Genomic DNA, 11,324 nt, shown 5'->3' with positions numbered 1-11,324 from the left:
GAGGAACTGGCAAAACTCTTTTCCCATTTTGTTTTCAACCTTTACCTTTTGTCAGCTCACTCTGCATCTTCTAGATCCCAGCCACCCCCAGTTTCCAAACACACCACCTTCTCACCCATCCTCTGCTCATACATGAGGTACCGCCAGCTGATGTTTATTCAGCTCAGAGAACAGCAGCGTATCTAACGGTCTTTAGTTATTAAGACCATAAATCTTACCATGTGCTCACACCAAGACAATCTGGTACCATCACCCTTTCAGGTCATGCAGCAAAGTACTTGTTTGACTGCTTTTGAAAGATTCTTTTTCTTGCACTATCCCCTCAATACTCTTCATGTTATCTAGATGAGAACAAGCCACATCTGCTTACATCTCCTTCCAGATGTAACAGCCCTGGCAATCCTAAGGCATACTTCCTGATTGCACTGCTGCAACCAGCATTACACATACAGTATTGCATAATGTAGCCAAGTGTGGGAACAACCACACAGCCACAGGCAAGCTGTCACCTCAAAAGGAAAGTTCCTTCATGTTTTTCATGGCGCTGGGACTGCAGAGTGCATAAGTGAATTCAACATTCTCTGTATTATTACCAGAATTCAACAGGGATGGAACCTTTACAGCACAAATAATTTTGTTTGAGCACAGGCTTTGAAGACTATAAACTATTTGACCATTGAACGAGTTAGAAAATAAATTCTAAGTCTTGAAATATTCTCTACATACTTAGGAGTAAAATGCCCTACATTTTGAGCAGTTCTGTTGGCAACACTGTGAGGTTGCTACCTCTGGCTTTGCACGTGCTCTTGAACCAGGAGGAGGATCTGTGCTCTTGTCCACTTAGAGAGCATTTGTGCTTTTTCTCATGAGTTTCCATTCTTTCCATGCTAAAGAGGGAAGGTGATGTGCCTGTAAACATGTTGTAGTTTAAACCTTCTGGTGCTGCACGCAGGTGCTGTGGGAGGGATTACCTTGTTTGTGGCAGTCTGGGCTGGGGGTGTGTTTGTGTGAAGATCTGCAAGGTGATATTTGCTCCTCCCAGACTTCTTATGGGACATGCACGCATGCAAGCAAATATGTAAAAGAAAACCCACTTCAGGTGTGTTGCATTGCTCCAAAGGAGTGTAAGAAAGGAAAACACCAGTTACATAATAGAAGTATTCTCAAGAAGGAATTGTTTAATCACAAACACCTTTCAGTCTTAATAAAACTAAATTAGATCTTCTCTAACAGATCAGCATTTTATCCACAGTTGTTATACACACAAAAAAAGAGAAAAAAGTAGATTATCGTTTGAAAATGTAGCACTGCTATTATAAAAGAAAGGCTGGATGTTCTGCTGGTACAGCTTCTCCCTCACAGTTTAGCATTAAACTGTGTCAGCATCTTCTCTAGCTTCAATGCTACCTTTAATCCTTAATTTTCCTGACATGAAGGCCATGGTTGGCTTTAGTTTACCTAAAAAGAAGACACAGAATCATCAGGAAAAGGAAAGGAACTGGAGATTGCGATATCATATAGTAGTTACTTTGCTACCAAGTTCTACTGTAAAAGCATCAGAAAAGAGGTTCAACAGATTGACTGGATGCTTTCTGAAGCTACACTCTGAAAAGTTCAATAGCTACTGAACAAAGCAGTAGATATTTTTATTATAAAATCATGGACTCACAGAGTGACTTACGTTGGAAGGGAATTTAAAGGCCATGCACTTCCAGCTACAGCTCATCCAATTCCAAGACCACAAAGAGAGGTGAGCCTGTCAGCTCATCCATCAGCAAGATGTTTCCTGCCACCAGTAGCTGCCTCAGTTCTGCCAAACCCGTTTGTTACTCACCAGTGAACATCTTCACAAAGTCGCCACTCGACATGCTCATCACAACATCAGCTGCTGCAGGAGGCTTCCCAAACCCAGCACTCCCACTGCTGGTTTTCAGGTCAAGGTACCAAGTGCCTCCTTCATCACCTGAGTGGAACAGGAAGAACCTGTGGCAGCACCACAAGGACTGATGTGCCCTGCCCTTTGCTACCCCCGCCTGCTTTTCTCTCCCAACTTCGTGCTAGACGTGCTGGAGGTGCTGTGCCAGAAGCTGCCCCGCGCTCTCTGTGCAGACAAGGTCAGCCCCAGCAGATGCCCCACAATGCCACAGTGTCAGGGGACAAGGCAGTGGCTGCTGGTGGAGCTGGAGGCAGCAGGGGTTTGGAACAGAACTACCATGCTGACCCTGTGCAGCACGGCCAGCAGGGTGACACAGCAGAAATGAAACACCAGGAAAACACACCACAGTCCCCAAAAGAGCAGCACATGCTGCTGATGCAGAAAGCATCTCCCTGTGACAACAGCAGCAGGGTAAATCCCACATGTGCTGAAGTTGGCTCTGAAAGGCAGCATCTTACAGAGCACACCCAAAGATGTCCCTGTTCCTAGACCAGTTATAAAAGACAAGTATTTACATGTGAAAATACAGACTGACTCTTGCTAGAAAAGTGAGCATTTGAGAATTTTACAAGTGATGGTCTTACCTGACAATTCAAACTGAAAGACGCCCTGCGTGGATTTCACTGTTTCTTTATTGAGTTCTCCCTGAATAACTCTGAATGTTTCTGCAACAGGCCCCGCTGAAGCTGATTCTTTATTAAGCTTGGCTCCACCTGATGCCTGTGAAGCACCTAAAAGAAATAGATGGATTCTCTGTAAAATGCTGGAACACTCTATCTCACTTATCTTTCTAAGAATATATATGTTTTCAGCAGTTCTTCTGCAAAAGCTTCTAAGGTGTGAATCAATTCACTACTTTAATCAGCAACTTTGTACACTGCAGTGAATGTGCTCATTTAACATTAAGAAAGAGCATTTGCAATTTATAAGGCATGTAATGCTTAGCAGCCCCTAAAAGCCATGCAGAAGGTCAGTGTATCAGGAAATAATTATTCTACTCAGTGAATTGCTACTGTGTTGGAGATCTGGGCAGTTGGCAGTATCAGTTCCTGGCAGAAAAGTCTAAGTGCGCACTCACAAATAGTATTTTCAAGGGAACTGGGCTCTTTTCAAACTTAGCCTCTTTCTTTCCTATATTTGTTTTGGCACTCCTATAAAACATATCCAGTATTCCTATTTGCCCTCCAATAGAAACATCACTATTCTGAAAAAGTGAACCTGATGCTTTTGTAAAAAAACAACTTCTCTATTTCATCTTGTAGACATTCACATCATGTACGACTGTGAGAACTTCATGTAGGAATAGAAGCTTCTCAAGTTCTCACACTGCAAGAAAGATGTAACACTCCTGCAAAATATGCTGATTGCTTGTGATTTTTTTACAGCAATATTTACTCATAATCTTCATGCCACTTAACTCTGGTGGTAAAAAGCAAAAAGGTTGTTCAAAACAAGGTGCTGATTATGAACTGTGAAAGTTGCAGACACTAAAGTCACTTCCATAAATCAAACAGCCCAAATACAATAGATTTTGCCACATAGCTTGAATGTAGTCCAAAAGTAACTTGAAATAGAGGAGGCATTCATTATCATCACAAATAATCGACATGTACATGCAGAGGTTGCCCTTCCACGGCCTTCTGATTATGTGGCTGTCATGTCAGTTTCAGCATCCAAGAAGAAGTCAGGCATCAGGGGGTGACCTAAAGGGGAGTTGAACAATAACAGTAAGCCCAAGTAAGGGTGAACAGCACAAACAGGAATCCATTCTGAAGGCAACAGCACCTCAATTTACCAGTAAATGAACTACAGGTTGAAAGAAGACGAGGTGACATGTTTAGGTTCTGGTACATTTAAAATCAGACCCAGAAGCCTCTTACAAATTCAGTCAGAAACATCTGAAGATGAAGAAACACTATCTCACTATTTGGTAAATAGTAATACATGCGCTTGTGGTGCAGGTCTATTTTCTTTTTGCTAATGGGTTTAAAATATATATATATATATATATATATTTATATAGGCATTGATTATTAGAGCCTCAGTGGACTATTATGTGCTTTCCCAGAATCCACATTCTCAAACGTGAGGCAAAGCATCTTTTGACTGAGTCAAAGGAATATATCCATATTCCCCATATGGCCTTCCTTCCTTCGCAAGCTTCTCATTTTAAAGATCTCTTTTACCTGGTGCAATTGCATAGACATCAAAATCCTTAACGCCTTCTTCTCTCAGTAGAACTTCATCAATAATGAAGTTTCCAGTGAAAGTTTTCGGCTTTGTTAAAATGCAATATGCAGCATCTGCAATTATGTCAGTTTTTCTGCACTGCTTCTCTATTCCGGATCCTCCCAGCATATCCATAGCAGCTGTATGTATGGCTGGAAAATTCAGAGGACAGGAAATTACAAGTTTAACACTAATGACATCACATACTCATCTCTTTGGCAAATGCATAAACTTTATTCTCCTCTCACATGAAAGTAATCATGAGAAGACTAAACTGTGAAATACCATCAACCAGCGAAGAATGGTCAACCAGCAAACAATCCTCAAAGTGTAAAGATTCCCTTACTTGAAAAGTATTAAAGGAACCAAAAGAGGAATAAAGGGAAGAACTCCTTGTAATATTCATATTATTCAATGCTTCTATCAATACTTTCCACACAAAGACTTCCTCTGGCTTTATTCAGGACATGAAAAACTAACAGGACAACTATCTTTCTCAAAGTGAATGTGCATCAGCAATTAACATTTTCTGCAGCCATTACCATACTGAAAATCTCAATTTTAGACCCACAATAACTTGTGAGATAACAAAGTGACTCTAAGTTAAAGATGAGAAACCCAATAGCACAAACTCAAACTTTTCCTGGCTTATGCTCCTCTACTTTCACATTACAGCCAATTATTATTGTTCTAAATATAGCAAAACTATGGGCAAAGACTGATATGAAAAACCATCTACTGTCCTGCAATCTGCACATCCTTCCATCTATTTCATACAAAGTGCTGCTGGTTTTCCATTAATTCATACATACAGCATCTTCCACTTTGACCCTGCAGTACCTCTACTACTCATTCACACTCTTACATCCTTTTGGCAGGCTACCTCTTTCACTTTTAGTAAAATCGAGAGCTCGTAACATCTCACTATCAGCATATTTTCTTGTTTCAAGGAGCTGGATGAACCAATAGAACCATACTAGCACAGTGTCAATCTCCAGCATTGAAGCTGATCACATATATATGATGTTATTTAAATTAAAAACTTTGTAATTGTAATGTAGATACTACAGAAGTCACCTCTCTCACTCTCTAAAGTAGTTAACTTTTGTTTTGGCAGATAAACCTTTCAAAACAACATTTTTCTTCCTAGACTGAACATTACAAACTTTTATACTTCAGAACATGAACAGTTTTCATCAAGGAAACACTGATACATACAAATTTTGAAAGCTCACTTACTGCTTCTAATGCTTTCAAGACACTGGTCTCTTTGTTCAGCAGCTACCAAACCTTCAACAGCAGCCCTGGTCCTCACTGACCCATGGACAATAAACTGGAGCTAGTATAAGATGGGCACACCAAGTTATTTTTCTGCTATGCGGCCCTTCAGTGTGCTGTGACTTGCAAGAAGGGTTGGATGGTTGTGTGAAAAAGCAATTGATTTCCCACTCAGCCCAAACTTTTTTTTTTTTTACATCTACAGAGGTACATATCTTGTCAGCTTCATCTATTTCCTGGCAATCTAAATAGCTGGGGATTCTAAATATTAACATAAATGTCCAATACTACTCAGGGATGGTGTGCAAACCAAAGTTTGAGTCATGTTGAAAGGAGCAGTGACAAGACAGGAGAAAAAGCAGAATGTGCTCAGGCTGAAGGCAAGTTTAAGTGAAAATAGGAAGGCAACAGTGAGAACTAGGAAAGAAAGCCAATACCCACACAACATCTTTGATCACAAAAAAATACACAGAAGTGCTCGGTGTTCTGAATCAGTCCTAAATAAGACCACCTGTATAGGACAAAACACAACAATTCAAAATAATCACCTGTTTTAGGCCATAAAACATTGACAGCAACTTCTCCTTTAAATTCTTCTGCCATTCCCAAGACACACATGGACATGCCATATTTAGAAATTGTGTAGGCTACAAAAAGCACACAAAAATCCCATATTTAGTAGGATACATATTTAGTCTACACATAGAATTTTACTTTTGAAGGATGTAAGTCACGGAAAAATCAACTTTCTGGGGTCAAAGCATCATCTTCCTAGAGTACAGAAACTCTCCCAGCTCCTACCACCCCCTTCAGATACAAACTGACCCTTTTACATGAGTATTGAATTGGGGAGGGAAAAAAAAAAGGAAAAAAGCACGTTGTAAATCCTTTTTGTATACTCTGAGAAGAGGATGTTGCAGAGAAGGAACATGGACTTGCAAGAGGAGTTTAACCATGTTCCAAGTGTTGAAGTTTAAAAGATAATCCACAGGTTTAAGATGAGCAACATATGTTCTAGCCCAAAGACGCAATTGGGGCCTCCTTCACTCCTCAAAGATAATTTCTATTTAAAAAGACAGCAATGAGCTTTATCGCTATCAAATCAAATGTGGAAGCATAGAGAAAAAAAGATTTTGCCTTCCTATCTCTATTGGGAATAGAAAACATGGTGTAGTATTAAGAAATCCTATGAAAAACTCTTATCTCTTACCTGCAGAACCTTCTTGGAAATATAAAGGCCACGCTAGGGGCATGAGATTTGTACTGTGTTTTATCAGAAAACAATTTTCTTTCACCTTTTCTTTCAGTGCAAAACACTCTGAGGAACCATTCCTGTCAGTCTCTTGTGAGCACTAAAAACACAATATCTGGAATTCTTGGCTGGCGCTCCTGCACACGTCATTAGTTACTCACACATTTCTCAGAACATAACAGCAAAGGCAATGGATGCTACTTACCACAGTGATTTTTGAACCACGTGGGTTTCATATTCAGAGGTGGGCTGAGGTTCAGGATATGGGGGTTCTTACTTTTCCGTAAGTGGGGAAGGCACGCTTTAGACCTGGAAGAGAGGAATCAAGCAAGACAGTCATCTCTTATTTTACAGAACATTTACCACTACAGCAGAGCAGTAGTTTCACTTTCACAAAGGTCCAATGGTGAGCTGAAACCCTTCCCTTGTAATCAAGTATTTAACTGATGAAAAGAACAGAAAAAAAACCTGTCCTATCTCACTTATCTCAGGAATAGCATTCATGTCTAACAGCTGGGCTGCATCCTCCAAGCTGTGCAGCAACTTCTACTAAAGCAGATATTCCAGATGTTCGGAAGCAATAGTCTCCTTGTAATAGTTCTGGAAAGGGAGTAAACCATGATGTGCTAACAAGCCAGATTACCAGTGTAGAGAATCATCTAGTCCCATATTTCTTACCTTCTGCTCACATATTTATCTCATTTTTAAAACCACATTTGAAAAATAATACAGTATATATGCGTTTAGTTATTATTACTCTCTGCACCAAGATCTCAGACAAACTGAGACAGCATTAAACATTTTGTCAAAATGGCTTTGCCTCAGCACTTACGTGAGGTAGGTTCCTCGTACATTGACATCCATCATAAGATTGACCTTCTTGGTTTCTGTTTCCAAAGTGCCGGTCAAAGAGATGGCGCTTGCATTGTTCACCAAAATATCAATCCCTGGTTTTAAAGTAAGTCACCTCACATTAGCAGTGAAATAAGAAAAAACAGGAGTAAAGCAGGTTAGGCTGTTCTTTCCTCTTCTTCTTCATTGAATAATCTGCTTGGTAGACTCCCCTGCCCCTCAGCATACCTCCAAATGTCTTCACAGCTTTCTCCACGACGCTGATAATTTGCTCTTCTTGCCTCACATTAACAATGCATGGCAATGCCTTTCCTCCAGCTGCTTCAACTGCGTGATTAGAAAAAAGCACACTTAGAATTTGTCTCTCAGACTGCACAAACTGACTACTGAGATTTTCTCATTCAGTGAATGCATTAAAAATTACATCTTTCAAACTCTGACACTTTCACATACTGCATAATGAATAGGGATGCCACAACAAAATCCTAACACTGAGAATGTACATGGCTCACCACACATTTTAATTAACATAACATTTTTACCTTTATGCACATGTGTATTCATTAACATCAAACTTCAATACCTCACAGAATTCCTGGGAGGCAGGAGAAGCACTTGGGCTCATTCTTTTAAAGCTGAATGGGAGCTAGGAGAGTCAGAGCAGTTTCCCACTCATACGCAAAAACTAAGCAATGACACACACACACAGCCCACAGTCTGAAGCCCACCCTGATTACAACTTACTCTCTTCTGCAGCTGTGTAGATAGTCCCAGATAGTTTAGGATGGGGCTCTGCTGTCTTGGCAGCAATCACAATGTTTGCACCATCCCTGGCAGCCTTCAGAGCAATGGCTTTGCCAATTCCCCGACTCGCACCAGTGATGAAGAGCGTGCAGCCTGCTAGTTTCCTGAAGATGTGAAGGAGGTAGAGGGGAAACAAGAGGGGGAACAAAGCAAAATCTGGAACTCAGTGACATCTTGCAGTCTTTGGGGACAAAAACAATCACTGCAGTCTTAGCAAGAGGCAACTGCCTTCAACATTTTACAAGGAAATCAGACCCAAAATACAGAATAAATGGATAAAGCTACAGAAAAGCCTTTCACCACCACTGAAGACTTTTTGTACAATAATCCAAGGCTGCCCACAACAGAACTGCTGCATTCTCCAAAAGCAGAAAAGGAGTGACCTCTAAAAACAACAAAACCAACCAATTCTAACGTTTTGATACTCAGTGCAGCTCTCTGTAATTTAATTCTTTTGGCCCTCTGAACACAGAGGACCAGTAGCTCAACACGCTGTAAAGGCAAAGTCCAGGATCACAATCCCAATGCAGGGTGCCAAAGACAAGAGCCAAAAATCAGATTTTCAAAAATGACCATGATTTTCCTTAAGGCTTTCACAGTAAAACTCAGTTTGCAAGTAACTGCATTTAACCCAATAAATCCCCACAAGTCTGTCCAACCAACCAGCAGGCTGACACAGCTGTGCAAACGACTTGTGACTGAGCCCCTGTGTACAAAGGTGTCACACAGAGTGGAAGCACCAGTGAGATAAAAAGGAACTGGGAAAATTGCATGAGCATATCAGCACAGTGTGAGGAGAACCAAAGTTCACCTGCAGCTGAGACTTGCAAGGGAAGCCAGTGGCAACTTGTTTATCTGCTATAATGTGGGTAGAAAGAGCATGAACAAGGAAATAGCGTTGCTGAGTGGCATGGGTGATTCAGTGAGAGCAGACACTGGTAGTGCCTTGCTTAGGAACATGGTTTACCAGGACATGAGAAACTAGCCATAGATGAGAGGTAATCTTAGAACTTGGAAGGTTGGAAAAGACAATATAGTCCAACCTTCAACCCATCCCCACTATGGCCACTAAACCATGTCCTTCAGTGCCACATCTAAACCCTTCCTGAACATCACCAGGGATGGTGACTTCACCACTTCCCTGGGCAGCATGTTCCAATGCATCATCAATCTCAGTAGGTAAAATCAAGCCTGGTGAACCTGATTGACTTCTGTGATAGAATGAAAGGATTTGAGGCCAAAGTGATAACAGCTGACACCATTCACATTAGCAAAGCTTTCATTACCATCTCTCAAAATACTTTTGTATCCAAGTAAATACATAATAGTCTGGATGGTTGAACAGCCTAAGGGGTAAGAGAAATGTTAACTGGACAGGTTCAGGGAGTTAGAATCATGCAAGTGGGCTCCTTTTGCAGCAGGCACGGCCGCAACCAGGGCAGCCCACAGGCTGCACCGTGGGCGCTTTCTGCACTCGTACAGGATCTCATGACTACTGCTTGCAACACATGGGAACGAATAAGGTCAACGTATGTCCCCGTTCATTAGCAGCGCAGAAATAACGCCGCAGCAGTCACTCAATTCAGATTCCGCAGCACACCCACAGCCGCACTTTGCCCTCCGGACGTGCACACAGCTCGGCCCGTGAGCAAACAGCACCGAGCGGGACTCCGGGTCCGACCCAGCCGCTCCGGGGCCACCGTGCCCGGCCGCGGCCTCCACCCCGCGTCCCATCGCCCTCAAGGGGCTGCGGAGCACGCGTCTGTCCCTCTGCCCGGCCCCGGCCCCGGCCCCGGCCCCAGCTCTGCCCCGGCAGCTCCTGTGGCTCGGAGCTCACGGCCCTGCCGAAGGAAGGAGGAAAGCCCAGGTCGCCTTATCCAGTGTTGGGCAGCATGGCGGCACGGCTATGGGGAGGCTGTCGGCTCGGCATGGGACGCGCTCCCCGCTCACACCGCCCTCCGCGCAGCCACGGCCTGGGGAGCTGGGCAGAGCCAGGGCCGAGCAGGGCGGGATGAGGGGCGGGTGATGGAAGTATCGGGATGAGTTCCCTGTGGGAGTACACCTCGTTCAACCAAGCCAAAGCCTTGCACGTTTTCACTGGCAAAATTAAAATCGCATCTGAGATCTCGCCCTCAAGGAAAGGAGTGAATGACCAAACTGAAGTGACCAAACTGAAACGATTTATTATTGAAACAACCTGTCCTTATAACTATTGGTCTATCCACTACCACCTCGGGCCACTATGCGGGTGCCGACATGACCCCACTGCAGGGCGCTCACTTGTCATCTTCATCACTGTCATCTCCATCGGTGCGCAGCCAGCAGCCTTCCTCTACCCAGACAGAGCTGGTGAAAGGTGGGCGCTGCGGGTCCTCCCAAGGCTCCCACTCCTCTGGCATCACCGTTACTTCATGCTGTATGTTCACTGTGAGCGATAAGGAGTGGAAAAGCAGGCCGGCCTCAGGAGCATGCTGCTCTTGCTCTCTTGGGCGCCAGGGAAGTTCCTGCAGCGCTGGGTTGCGTGGCAAGCTGTCTCCCATGTAAGATGAAGCGGTGAACGACAAGGAAGTAGAAATGTCTCCAGGGCTCCAGCCGCTGTTTGGTGGCAGCAGGGACGGGTCCAGAGGCTGGTTCATTCCCCAAGCTGCTGCAGCACGCATTGGCCGGCTGTGAGAGGCTCGAGCTCGGCGTCGGCTGCGGTTTCTCCTTCGGCGCTTGGGAGGCCGGGGTCCCCTGGCTGCAGCCGCCTGGGTGCCGGCTGCTGGACCCGCTGCCTGCAGGCTGCCCCTGCGGGAGCAGGAGCAGCAGCAGCAGCAGGAGCAGCAGCAGGGGCCCGTCTCGGCTCTCCTTCTCCGGGCAGATCTCGGCCTGCGCTGCTCGAGGAGCCGAGAGCTCTCTCCTCCGAAGATTCAAGGATAAAAACTTCATTTCCTCTGAGCAACAATTAGAAACAAGACCAGAAAATTATTCATT

The 11,324-nt window shown here is 43.7% G+C and overlaps 1 pseudogene across 1 annotated transcript; it reads right to left on the bottom strand.

Moving 5' to 3' along the window:
* Nucleotides 1-1,154: 1,154 nt before the first annotated feature.
* LOC146753126 (hydroxysteroid dehydrogenase-like protein 2) lies at nucleotides 1,155-10,891 on the bottom strand (annotated as a pseudogene). The gene is made up of 12 exons (XR_014940150.1): nucleotides 10,694-10,891; nucleotides 10,254-10,482; nucleotides 8,292-8,513; nucleotides 7,776-7,874; nucleotides 7,528-7,642; nucleotides 6,901-7,004; nucleotides 5,992-6,090; nucleotides 4,123-4,317; nucleotides 3,544-3,639; nucleotides 2,521-2,667; nucleotides 1,835-1,963; nucleotides 1,155-1,458 (listed from the first exon to the last, which is right to left on the bottom strand). The product of XR_014940150.1 is annotated as a hydroxysteroid dehydrogenase-like protein 2 (transcript).
* Between the last annotated feature and the right edge of the window lie 433 nt (nucleotides 10,892-11,324).

Source organism: Coturnix japonica, unplaced genomic scaffold, assembly GCF_054131305.1.
Source record: "Coturnix japonica strain WE unplaced genomic scaffold, WE-NBRP24 Scf039, whole genome shotgun sequence".
NCBI lineage: Eukaryota > Metazoa > Chordata > Aves > Galliformes > Phasianidae > Coturnix > Coturnix japonica.
The sequence above is the reverse complement of the archived record's forward strand: the minus strand, read 5'-3'. Positions and strand labels throughout refer to the sequence as shown.